Below are 13,148 nucleotides of genomic sequence, written 5' to 3'. Positions count from 1 at the left end.
AGGAGGAAGGCAGGGTAAAGGCTGTACAGATTTTGATATGACATTACCAGATGCCAGCTATTCTGTTTTGGTTACCTGACGTCCAAAAGGAAAGTCAGGGATTGCTTTTGCTTAGTATTTGGGATAATCTAAGTATTTAGTCTCCTGCTCATCTGTCAGTTTGCCATACTGTAATGGCTTGCTTGTTGCTGTAAAGCTGGAAGCTATACTGCTGATATTTCCAATATGAGCAGGATCCCCCTGGCAGAAAGGATTTAGTGGAATTCCATACTAACTCAAGACTAGGAAAACAGTGTAGGTAGTCAACATCTGAGATATTAGCCACTGACAACTGTATGCACAGCAGGAAAGCATTGTCTGAAACAGTTCCAGAGTTGGTAGCACTTAAAATATGACTGGGGAAGGGTTGTATGATTATATCAACTTAGGTTGGCAAGGATTCTCTCAGGATATGATCTAACATAGTGTGGTCCACTCCATAATGGATTCTTCTGTGAAACAACCAAACAGTCAATATCGTCAGACTTGATACAACTGAGGGAAGACTAATTCAGCGTATGACCAACCTAATCCAGACTGACAATGTGTGGAAGTGAGCTCAGTTCTACTGCTGGATTTGGATGTGGTTCATTGGTCTCCTGTTGTACCATCAGCCAATTCCAGGAGCCATCAGTAGACTGTCAACCTTGGATACATTTGACTAGTTTCAGATTCAGCTCAGCATCCATCAGCCTGTGGTCTTGCTGCTTCATATTCCTGTTTCCTGTACATCCGCCCTTGCAGCAACAGGAGTCAGGAGAAGCCTTTAGTTTACAGCTGATCCATGGAGTTACACTGGAACTGACTTACCCACTTCTGCAATGGTGTGTGCTTTTTATGGATATAAATCTCTCTCTCTCTCTCTTTCCCTCCAGCCCTTTCTCTCTCTCCCTCTGAATGAATCACATACACACACACACACACACACACACACACACACACGTCATTGCCTCACTTGAAAACCCAGCCTAACACAGGCTGCCTTTCAGGGTAAAGCCAATTTTAATGATGTGGATAGAGCAAAGCATGCAAGGTCTTTATTTGCTGATGGGGTACTAATCTTAATGAGAAGAAATAGTTTCAAACATTCATTAAAAATCAGAATGTGTAATATACAAAGTATGAATTTAGGAAAACTAAGAAGTCATCAAAAATGAACTAGAATGAGTAAAAGGTTGATATTTAGGCATTAGCTAGCTGAAATGGACTAGTATTAGGCATTTTGAATTTGATAGTTATATGATTTATTATGCTTAGATTTGACAAATTCAAGAAGAATAATGTTATATCCATCATCCAAAAGATCATTTCAAGATTTATCTTGAAGCACAATGCTTTCTGATATAGAATACTACCTATATTCCTACAAGGAAAACCAGTTTATATGACTATTTTCAATTTTATATACAAATCACAAAAGCCAATGATTAATAAATTGAAAAATTCTACCAAATTCTTCAGTATTAAGTTGATCATCTATACAAACAAGATGTCTTGATAATTATCACCACAGATCCCTCTGTGGAGGTGATTACACTGTTTTAGGTAACATCATGGAGAGATGACTACACCTTTAAGTACCAAACCACCAAGAATACTGAACAAGCCAAGTTAACACACATTTAAATATCACATAGATATTGTTCTATACTTTTCTTTTTCAGTAGTGCTTTTGCCAAGTTATTGTGTCAGAGATATGTTTTCTTCAAAGAAGGAGTTTGGGCATATTACAGTTTGAGTAGAATGGTGTCAGTTTTTCTTTAGATATTTGCAATAAATTGCTAGTGATGCTGCATAACCCAAGATATTTTGTTGAGAGGTTTTTGTTTTGTTTTTTTGCTTATGACTTGTTCAACTTCTGTTGTAATTGGTCTGTTCAAATTAGCTATATAAGATTATGCTTTTTTTGGTAAGCAATGTATGTCCATTTCTTCTAGGCTTTCCAGTTTAGCTTACAGTTCCTCATAGTATTCTGCAAAACACAATTGCAAGTGAAGCTTACTTTGTGAGAGCACACACAATTGTCCAAGAAAGGGCAAGGTAGGCATTGCAGACCAATAAGGTGAGGGTGTGTGTGTGGTGGGGGGATAGGGAGGGGACGGGGGAAGGTGGCATCTACTCTGTAGAATCAAAAAAAATAAACTAAACTGAGGCAGAGGAAGTAAAAGAGAAACATAATGGAGTGCCAGCAGAGAGGACGTAAATGAGACTGCAGTGTGGGGGGAAGCACAGTGCTGACACGGCAACCGTGCAAAGCCAGCAAATGCAGTCCTCGGTCTGTGGTGGGAGAGCACGCCTCCATTCAGAGATGTGTGGGGAGGTGCTGCCAGTCAGAAAGACACCACCACCAAAGGAATGTTTGAAATACAGCAGTAGGAAAGGGGGAAATAGAAGAGAAATTAAAGGTGAAAGTGAGAGAGAAGTACGAAGAAGATAAAGAAAAACATAAAGGGGGAAAAAGTAGCAGAACACTAACAGTGAGGTAGGCGGTTGACCAACTGCTGAGCGAGTGGGTTCAGGAAGCTACATCTCTGGTCACTGCTAAGTAGGGCAAGCAGAAGAGGACAGATTAAACTCTCTGGTCCACGATCACTGCTGTGTGTGTTGGCGCAGTATTGGGTGAGCAGAGCTACTTATCTGATTCCTGCCTTTATCAGAATGCTGCTTGCTTGCATTCAATATGCCTTACTGTGCCCTGGCAGCATCTTTGTTACTCACGTTACTAACCACAAGGTCAGACATTTTGAACCTCCAGCCATTCAGTGGGAGAAAGATGAGGCTTTCTACTCCAGTAGAGAGTTACCATATCAGAAACTCATAGGCAGTCCTACCCTGTCCTACAGGGTTCTTAGGAGCCAGAACTGACTCAGTGGCAGTGAGTAAATAAAGAACTGTGCCCACTGGCAATTCATTGCTCTGAGTGTCTCCTTGTTTGCTGGTTTTATTCAGTCTCTTCCTTTCATTGGTACTTGATAGAGTCCTTTATCTTTTTCTTCGAGGATCTAGATTCCAGTCTAATCATCTGTACCCATTTCACTTAGCTTCTCCATTCTTGTTGTAAAGGATTTTGATAGTGGGTCCCTTTAGTTTTCTATTTTAGTCCAGCTCCCACCCATATCACATATATCAATGAAAACTATGAAAACTGTCAACAAGATAGGCTGATATATTGGCTGCCATAATGGGCTCAGATGTAGCCGCACTTGTAAGGATGGTGCAGCACTGGGTCATGTCTTATTCTTTACACGCAGCTCTGAATTGAAAGCAACTCGATGTCACCTAACAACCACCACCCCAATTCGTGGTTTTCCTTTTCTTGGTACAACAGTGAGTTTTTACTGACATCTGTACATTGAAGGTTGCATGGGACACTCCATTTTAATAAAAACGTCTGTCTTAACTGCTTTCTTTGACTTTCCCTGCTGCTGTACCAATAGTCTAAGAGGAGCAAACAGCCTCATTTTTGTGGGTAATATCAGTTTCCAAGTTCTTCACTTGGAAATGTAAGGAGGATCCTTCTTCCTGCTAGGTCTCAAATTCTCATCGTCCTATACAAACAGCATATTGGTTGAGAAGGGTAGACGTTTCTCATTACTGCTAACAGTGTAGCCAGTGGTACAACATGGCACTGGAGCTGGCCTCTTCAACTTTCAGTCATGTTCAAGTCTTGGCTGATGTTCCCCTAAGCCTCTTCCACCCGTTTCAACTAAGATGAGAAGTGCAACTCCAGATGGTCCACAAGGGCTTCACTGACACGGATGGGATATACTTATTACTTCTGTAAATAAAAGTTTAATCTTGATATTGGTCCTTTTTGACAGTAGTCTGGAATTTAGGTTTTCTATTAAGCCTTTGTTGGAGTTGGGTAGAAAAGGCCATTGTTTCACTTGCTCTCGCTCACGTGCTCTCTCTCTGATTGTGTGAGTGTGTTGCTCTGTGTGTGGTGTGAGACTATTGTTGTTTATTGACTGCTACTTATAGTGCTATATAAAACAGAAAGAGAAATAAATGCATTCACCATTCTGTCTTTCCATGGGCCCTGAGCCTTAGTCAGACTACTCTGTGTATTTTTAATAGTCTGCTTATGATTTATTATACACAGGAGAAGCCTTCAACATGCTCATGGAAAATTTTAATGGAGTGATTATATAGTGGATCAAGAGGAGAGCTAAGAAAATTTAATTCTTAAGACTTAGCCCTGTTCAATACCTACCCCTGACGTGATCACTGAAGATATGTGTGCTATAGAAAAGTATGATGAAGAAAGCAGTTGGTGCCCACCTATCAGAAAAAAATAGCACCTGAGGTCTTATAGGCAAGTCTTAAAGCAAGCAGTCATCTAAGTTAGGCATTAACTAAGTCCAAACAGAATAAGCACATCAGCCGGTGTGGTCCAAGAAATGTAAATAATACAATACAAGACTAGAGGAAAAGGTTTCTGAACACCCAGTTTGCAGAAGGCTGCAGATGACAGTAGAAACTTAAAAGTCATTTGCAGGGTCTCTGACAGAGATTAAGCCTCTAGAGTACTCTCTCTAACTATGGGCCAGACATGCAAAAGGTCTTGTTATCAGACCAAGTACACTGGAGAGCAGATTACTTCAACTGTCGATAGGTCAAATCCACAAACTTATCGAAACCTCCAGGTATAGTTCGTCTTATTTTTTTTACTTTTATGAATAATTGCCATAGTTTAAATGTATACAGTAGGAAGAATTTTTTAAGCTAGTGAGGAGGCAGTCAAGATATATTGGTAATTATTGGTGATTCGTATGCAAATTGGAAACAAAGAGGAAGGAATAGTTGAAAAACATGGACTTGGTGAAAGAAATGAAGCTCAAGATCAAGTGATAGAGTTTTTCAAGATCAACAACTTGTTCATAGCAATTACCTTTTTTTTAACAACACAAAAGGTGCCAATACATATGATCTTCTGCATAAGGGATAGACAGAAATAAAATTGCTGTGTGAAGAGATCACAGAGAAGTTCAATATCAAAAGCTAAAACCAGGCTAGAGGAAGCCTCTGGAATAGAGCATGAATTTATCATTTGTAAGTTCAAGTTAAAGCTGAAGAAAATAAAAACAAATCCAAAATAGCCATTATACAACTTGGAATCTATGCTACCTGAATTTTGAGAATATCTCAAGAATGGATTTGATGCATTGAACACTAATGACAGAAGACCAAATGAGATGTGGCAGGACATCAAGATCATCACTCATGAAGAAAGCAAAAGGTCATTAAAAAGACAGACAAGAAAGAAAAGATCAAAGTGGATGTCAGAAGAGACTGAAACTTGCTCTTAATCATAGAGTAACTAAAACAAATGGAAGAAAGGATGAAGTAAAAAACCTGAATAGAAAATGTCAAAGGGCAGCTCAAGAAGAAAAAGTTTAGTAATAAAATGGGCAAAGACCCAGTTTCTAAAAAATCTATTAAGAACCCACTCTGCATATCTTAAACTAAACGAACTCAAGAAAAAATCCAAACTTTAAGGTACAATGTTGAAAGATTCTATGGACAAAATATTGAATGATACAGGAAACATCAAAAGATTATAGAAAGAATACACAGAATTCCTGTACTGAAAATAACTAGTTGACATCCCACCATTTCAGGATGTAGCCACAACTAACAGAGTACTGACAGAATTCAAAATATATTAAAAAGTGTCAAAAACAAGACTCCAGGAATTGAAGGAATGTCTATTGAAATATTTCAACAAGCTAATTAAACATTGGAAACACTCATCTATGCCAAGAAATTTGGAAGCCAGCTACCTGGCCAACTGGCTGGAAGAAATCCAAATCTGTACCCATTTCAAATAAAGATGACCCAAGAGAATGCTCAAATTATAGAACAATAGCATCCATATCATAGCAAGTAAAATTTTGCTGAAGTTCATCCAACAATGGTTGCAGTAGAATATATTAATAGGGAACTGCCAGAGGTTTAGGTTGGATTCCGAAGAGATATCATTGCAGGTGTCAGATGCATCTTGATTCAAAGCAATGGATATCAGAAAGCTGTTTGTGTTTTATTGATTATGCAAAGGCATTTGAGTGTGTGGATGATAAACTCTGGATAAGCTTGAGGAGAATGAGAGGTTCAGAGCACTTCATTGTGCTTATGCAGAATTTATACAAGGATCAAGAAGGAGTTGTGCAAACAAATCAAAGGAATACTGTATAATTTAAACCCAGTGAAGGTGAATGAATATGCAAGCAAAATAACAATGCACTGTTGGCCAACTTATGAGGATTTTACTGTTCTTTTCATTGAGTTTTAATCCATACTGAAGCCTGTCATCTTTGAACTTCACCAGAAAGTGCTTCAAGACCTCTTCAGTTTCAGCAAGCAAGGCTGGGCCATATGTGTATCAAATATTGTGAATACGCATTCCCCCAATCTTAATGTCACAGTCTTCTTCATATAGTCCAGCTTTTCTGAATAATTTTTCAGGGTACAAATTGAATAAATATGGAGATAAGATACAACCCTAATGCATACATTTCTTGATTTAAATTTATGCAATATTCCCTTGTTCTAATTGAAAGATTCCTTCTTGATTCACATGCAGGTGCTCCATAATGAGTGTTCAGTGTTAAAGCACAATGAAGTGTTCTGGAATTCTCATTTTTTTCAATGTGATTCATAGTTGGTTATGATCCAAACACTCAAATTCCTTTGAATAATTAATAAAATACATGTAAACATCTTTTTGTTATGCCCGGCTTTCAGCCCAGATGCATGTGAAATCAGCAATAATAGCCTTTGTTCCACATCTTTTTCTGAATCTGGCTTGAATTTTTGGCAGATACTTGCTAATACATTGCTGTAATCATTGCTGAAAGATCTTCAGCAATATTTTGCTTGCATATGATATCAATCAGATTCTTCAAAAATGTCTGCAGCAAATGGGGTCAATTGTTTTGGAGTGGATACAAGCATGGGGCCCTTCCAGTCAGTTAGCCAAGTAGCATCTTTCAAATCCCTTGGCATAGACAAGTGAGTGCTTCCAGTGCTCTGTGAATGTCTTAGAAATTTTCAGTTTGCTATTCCTTCCGTTTCTGGAGCCTTGTTTCTTGGCTAATGCTTTAAGTGCAGCTTGGACTTCTTCAATCAGTACCACTGATTCAGGATCCTTGCTAAACCTTGAAGGGCATTCATGAATTATTACTTTGGTAGATTATTATGCAACTATGTTCTACTGAGTGGGTTATAAAGCTATGGATAGCTTTGAAAAGAATGGGAATTCCAGAACTCTACATTGTACTCATGCAGAACTTGTAAATGGATCAAGTAGTGGTTGTGTGAACAGAATGAGAAAATGCTGCATGGTTAAAAATGGGAAAGGTGTGTGCCAGGATTCTATCTTATCATCATGCTTATTCAGTTTGCATGCTAAGCAAAACATCAGAGAAGTTGTATTACATGAAGAATAATGTAGCAAGGGATGGAGGAAGACTTATTAACTACATGCAATATGTAAATGACACAACCTAGGTTGCTGAAAATGAGGAGGACTTGAAGCATTTTCTGGTGAATACCAGGAAGGTATCCTTCAGTCTGGATTATAATTTAATGTAAAGAAGACTACAATCCTTATAAGTGGATCATGGATAATGTCATGGTAAATGGGAGAATAGTGAAGCTTCCAGGACCTTGTCTTGGTTGAATCCACAATCAATGTTCATGGAATCAGCAATCAAGATGCAAAAGATGCATTTCATTGGGTAAATCGGTTGCACAAAACCTCTTTAGAGAGTTGGAAACACAACGATGTTATTTTGAAAACAAATGTGATCCTGACCCATGCCATGATATTTTCAAAAGTTTGACATTGAACAAGGAAGACCGAAGAAGAATCAATGCATTTGAATTATGGTGCTGGAGAAGAATATTGAAAGTACCAGGGACTTCCAGAAGAATAAACAAATCTGTCTTGGAAAAAGTACAACCAGAATGCTCCTTAGAGGCAAGGATGAAGATTCTTCAGCTCACACGCTTTGGAATTGTTGTCAGGAGAGACCGATTTCTGCAGAAGTACATCATGCTTGGTAAAATAGAGGGGCAGCAAAACCAGAGGAAGACCCTCAATGAGATGGATTGACACACTGGCTGCAACAATGGGCTCAGACATAGGAATAATGATAAGGCTAGAGCAAGACTGGGCAGTGTTTTGTTCTGAGATGCATAGGGTTGCTATAGATCGAAATCCACCAAGAATGCCTAGTGAAATGGTTGAATGACGACTAGTTCTTTGTGGTACCATTACTCTCTATAGTCTTACATTTTCTTTTGATAGTTCCCACACTGTTCAACAATGTGCCCACAGAATCATTTAATATTTCACCTGGAGTCTTGAATTATTTTCTTCAGGTTTTTTTTTCAGCTTGATAGATGCTGAGTGTGCCCTTCCTTTTGTCTTTCTAACTCTCGGTCTTTGCATATTTCTTTAGAATACTTTACTCTTCTTAAGCTGCCCTTTGAAAGTTTTGGTTCTGCTCTTTTATTTCATCATTTATTTTGTCTGATTAGTTATACTGTCTCTTCTAACACCCACTGGATGTTTTCTCTTATTTTCCCTGTATTTTTAATGATATTTTCCTTTTTTCATCATGATATTTAGGTCATATGTCAAACTGGACATCTCATGATATGATCTAAGAGTGTGGCCAACACTATGACGGGCTCTTCTGTGAAGCAGCAAAGCTATGGTGGGGACAAAAGTCCCCCCTCTTAATTTGGTCATATCTTTGATACAATAGAGGGGCATTTTATTCAGGTGTGGCTTACTTTTAGTATGAAGAGATAGTGTGTGGAAGCTAACTGCTTCTGCCCATTTTGGATTCTTCATTTGGTGTGTTGATGCCCTGTTACATTACCTGCCATTCCTAGGAGCCATTAACAGACTGCTGACTGTAGACTCGTTAGGGCCATCTCAGATTCATACTGCTAGGCAACCAGACTGTGGTCTTCCTACTTTATTTCCCTGCTTCCTGAGAGCCAGTTCCTGTAACTACATGCATCAGGAAACACCTACAGCTTATGGAATGGAACCGACTGGAGCTACCCATTTATACAACTCTGTGATCCACTTATTGCTATATTTCTGTTTACATAAACCCAGAAGTGTACTGGGTTTGCTTCTCTGGAGAAGCCATCCTAACACATGTCATATAAGATGTTCTTGATGTTATCCCATAGTTTTTTTACCTTCTACCATTAGTGTTCAATACGTCAATCTAGTCTTGAAAGATTTTCAAAATTCAGGTGGAATATACTAAAGATCATATGTTGGCTCTCATCGACTTGTTTTGATTTTCCTCAACTTCAACTTGAATTTATATTTTAACATTTGATTGTCTCTGCCACCTTCAGCTCCTGGCTCTACCTTGGCTGATGATATTTAGTTTCTCCATTGTCTCTTCCCACAGATGTCAATTTGACTGCTGTGCATTTCATTTGCACAAGTGCAAGTGTATCCCAACCATTTATGGTGTTGGAAAAAAGGGTATATGTGATGAAGAAGTCAATCTTGCAAAATTCTATCATGAGAACTCCAGCTTCATTTTAATCAAGGTCTTTTTTTTTAAAGGCTGCTCTTTCCTCTTATTTCTCACTTTCATATTCCAATCACTATCCACTGCTTGTTTGTCAGTTTACCATAATCTGGTGGCTTGCATATTACTTTGATGCTGGAAAATATGTATTTCAAATACCAGCTGGGTCGTTCAAGATGAACAGGTTTTACCAGAGACTGGTGATTAAGAGAAGACAACAAAAAGGGAATACCCTGTCCACCTCTGAAGAATTAACCACTGAATACCTATTGAATAGCAATGGAACAATGTAAGATACTGAAAAACCACGAATATTAGTGGAAAATCCATGAATATTAGTGGCATAGATGAGTCACTAATCTACAATTACTTACTTCTTATGATATGGCCCTGTTCATTACTTGCTCTTATTAAGTGATCACGGAAGATATGGTTGCTATAGCAAAGTGTTGTGAAGAAAGCAGATGGTCTCTAGCTATCGGAAGGAATAATCTCTTAAGTCTTAGAGGCTTGTCTTAAAATAATCAATTATCTAAGTGATGTGTCTGCTAAATCTTCAAGGAAGAAACACACCAGCCAGTGTGAAAAAGGAAAATTAATGATCAAATTCAAAATAAGAATGGGATATTATTAGAGTTTAAATTATGTGCACCCCCTTTGCAATAGTCTATGAATTGCTTTTGTCTATTACCAAGGTTATGAATAGTTTTGTCTTCAGACAGAGTGAACTGGAAAGTGGATTACTGCAGATATATTTAGGTTAAAATTTAACAACTTACCATTTGTTTTATCTTTTGAGCCATTTTTAACTTGTTCTAGTGTTTATTAGTTTCTGCTATATTTTCTATTAAGGTATTTCTGTGTTTAATCTGTTGGTTATTTTTGGTGTGATTTTCTTTAAATGAAATTCAGAATAGATAAGTACACAGAGATAGCCACAAGATAAATAGTCTCTTAATGTAATGAGGAAGTAGGTTGGCAGAAAATGGGGATCTAATAATAATGGATACAAGAATAAGCAAAATATTCCAAAATTCACTGCAGTGATAAATGCACACTCTTTAATATATTTAAGCCATTAAGGCAGAATTATAGCAAGATGGAAATAGAGAATTTTAATATAAATAATACAAATTATTAATAGGTAATAAGAAGGATAAATTCAAATATATTGCTACAAAAATCATAGAAACATTGATTTAATGAAGATATCAAATGTTGACAGAGAGGAGCCTTGGTGGCTAGTGGTCACAATTTGAGCTGTGATCCACAAGGCCGGATTTTGAAATCTCCAGGTGCTCTTTTGGAGAAAGACGGGGCTTGCTACTCCTGTGAAGGGTTACAGTCTCTGAAAGTCATGGGAGCAGTTCTACCCTGTCTACAGGTTTACCATGCATCAGCATCGACTAAACAGCATTCCAAGAAACTACGATCCTACCTTACATCCTCTTGAGGTTCCCCAATAATATGTAAGACCTTTTAATGCTACCAAACTGAAATGGGTGTCAACTGATTGATGAAGCATTCAAAGAGCCTTGCTCCTGTCTTTTCTGGGACATGTGATGGAAAGGTTAAACTCTGGAACATAACTAAATGAAAATATATCTGTGCAAATACAAGCACATGAAGGTTTTGTGCAAGGAATATGCACTGACTTTTGTGGGTCTTTTTTTTTTTTACCATTAGTAATGACAAAACTGTGAAACAGTGGAGAATGGATGGAAAAGACTATGAAGACGAGGAAGAGCCACTGCATACAATATTAGGAACGACGGAGTATGCTGGAACTGACCACCACTGGCAGGAAGCGGTTTTTGCCACGTGTGGACAGCAAGTGGACACTTTAGATGAGGACAAAAATCAGTCTTATATGTTCAATGAACTGGGGATTTGGCAGTATAAATAGTGTTACATTTAATCCAATTGAGACAATTCTCTTGGTAAGTTGTGCTTCCTGCAGGAATATATGAGTAGTACTATATAGTATGAGGCAAGTGACTCCTTTGAAAAAGATTATTTTAGATATGAGAATAAATATGATCTGTTGGAACACTATGGGAGCTTATTGGTTTTACTGCAGCCAATGAAGATTATACCTTGTAAACTTCTGACACGCAGACATTGAACTCCTGTGATAGTACATAAGGAAAACCTGTCTGCAGCGCATGCTGTGGACTCCTCTAGCACTGGGGAGGAGCTTGTGCCTGCTAGTTTTCAGCAATCTGTTCTGATCTTTCCTGTGGCCAAAAGTTGAAGTAGGGAAGTGTATCACACAAAGCAAACTGCATGTCATCTGTGTCAAGTGGACGTATGACAAGAAGTACATTACGTGAGGGTCTGATGAAATGAACTTTCGCTTGTGGAAAGCTAACACTTCTGAAAAGCTGGGTGTGATTTCATCATGAGAAAAAGCAGCCAAAGATTATAATCAGAAATTGAAGCAGAAGTTTCTACAACACCATCAGTTAAAATGGGTCACTCACCACCGGCAACTCCCCCAGTCCATCTCCAGTCACATTGTGAAGCAGCAGGTCATGAAAGAGGCACGCAGACAGTAGGAAGTGCATTGACGTAAACACAGCAAGGTTGGATCTGTGCCAGTTGTATGGGAGAAGCAGCAGCACATTGTGCTTGTTGTGGAATAGCATTCCCTATTCCTGTCGCTCTCGATGTCTAAGGGTCTTGTTCTGCTGTGATATGTGAACCCTACAAATAAAAGTACGGGTCCCAGTTGAAAACAACCAAACAAACAAACAAGAGTGAAACTGAATGCCAGACCACTAAGACTGAACGCAGATAACAGACAACCCTTTAGACAATATCATCTCATTAAATTTAAATTGATAAGTGTTATGTTTAGCTATTTAGATCTTGGGGACTAGAGCGAGGATTTGCTGTGAATCTGAGTTTGTGTATGAAGGTCAACTTGGTCTTCATATCACCAGAAGGCTGTTGTCAGGTTTCATCGAGTAAGTTTCCACTTGAATGGGCCCCATGTCAACACCAGGTCCTGGTGCATCCCTACAATCACTGCTCGGCTGGAGCTCATTGCTGCAGCCACAGTGGCAATCTATTCCTCGAGGTCTTTCTTATTTTCTGCAGTCCTCTGTTTTCCCAAGCAGACTCTCCTTCTCTAGAGACTGGGAACTCCTGTTAATCTGTTCAAAGGATGTGAGGCAAAATCTCGGCAATCACACTTGTACGTAATATTCTTCCTGCACGTCTTCCAAGACAGATTCTCTTTTAGGACAGTTCACAGTATATTCAATAGTTTCACCAACAATTCAAATGTCTGAGTTCTTCTTGGGTCTTTCATATCCACGGCCAACTTACACATGCATTGAGGCAATTGAAAATACCAACTCTTTGCTCAAGGGATCAGGGTAACCTTAGTGTTTCAAGTAATCTGTTTGCATGTGACTGATTTACAGAGGCCTTTGGCAGCTGATTTTGCAAATGCAGTTACCTTTGATTTCTTGACTTCCCTTTCCATGAGCATGGATGGTGTTTCCAAGTCAAATGAAATATTTTACAATGTCA

At 38.5% G+C, this 13,148-nt stretch overlaps 1 pseudogene; it reads left to right on the top strand.

Moving 5' to 3' along the window:
- The first annotated feature begins 10,999 nt into the window (after positions 1 to 10,999).
- On the top strand, positions 11,000 to 12,253 carry LOC101650121 (annotated as a pseudogene).
- The last annotated feature ends 895 nt before the right edge of the window (positions 12,254 to 13,148 follow it).

This window comes from Echinops telfairi, unplaced genomic scaffold (assembly GCF_000313985.2).
Source record: "Echinops telfairi isolate 266 unplaced genomic scaffold, ASM31398v2 ScPeMD7_3533;HRSCAF=4204_0, whole genome shotgun sequence".
Lineage (NCBI taxonomy): Eukaryota > Metazoa > Chordata > Mammalia > Afrosoricida > Tenrecidae > Echinops > Echinops telfairi.
The sequence above is the reverse complement of the archived record's forward strand: the minus strand, read 5'-3'. Positions and strand labels throughout refer to the sequence as shown.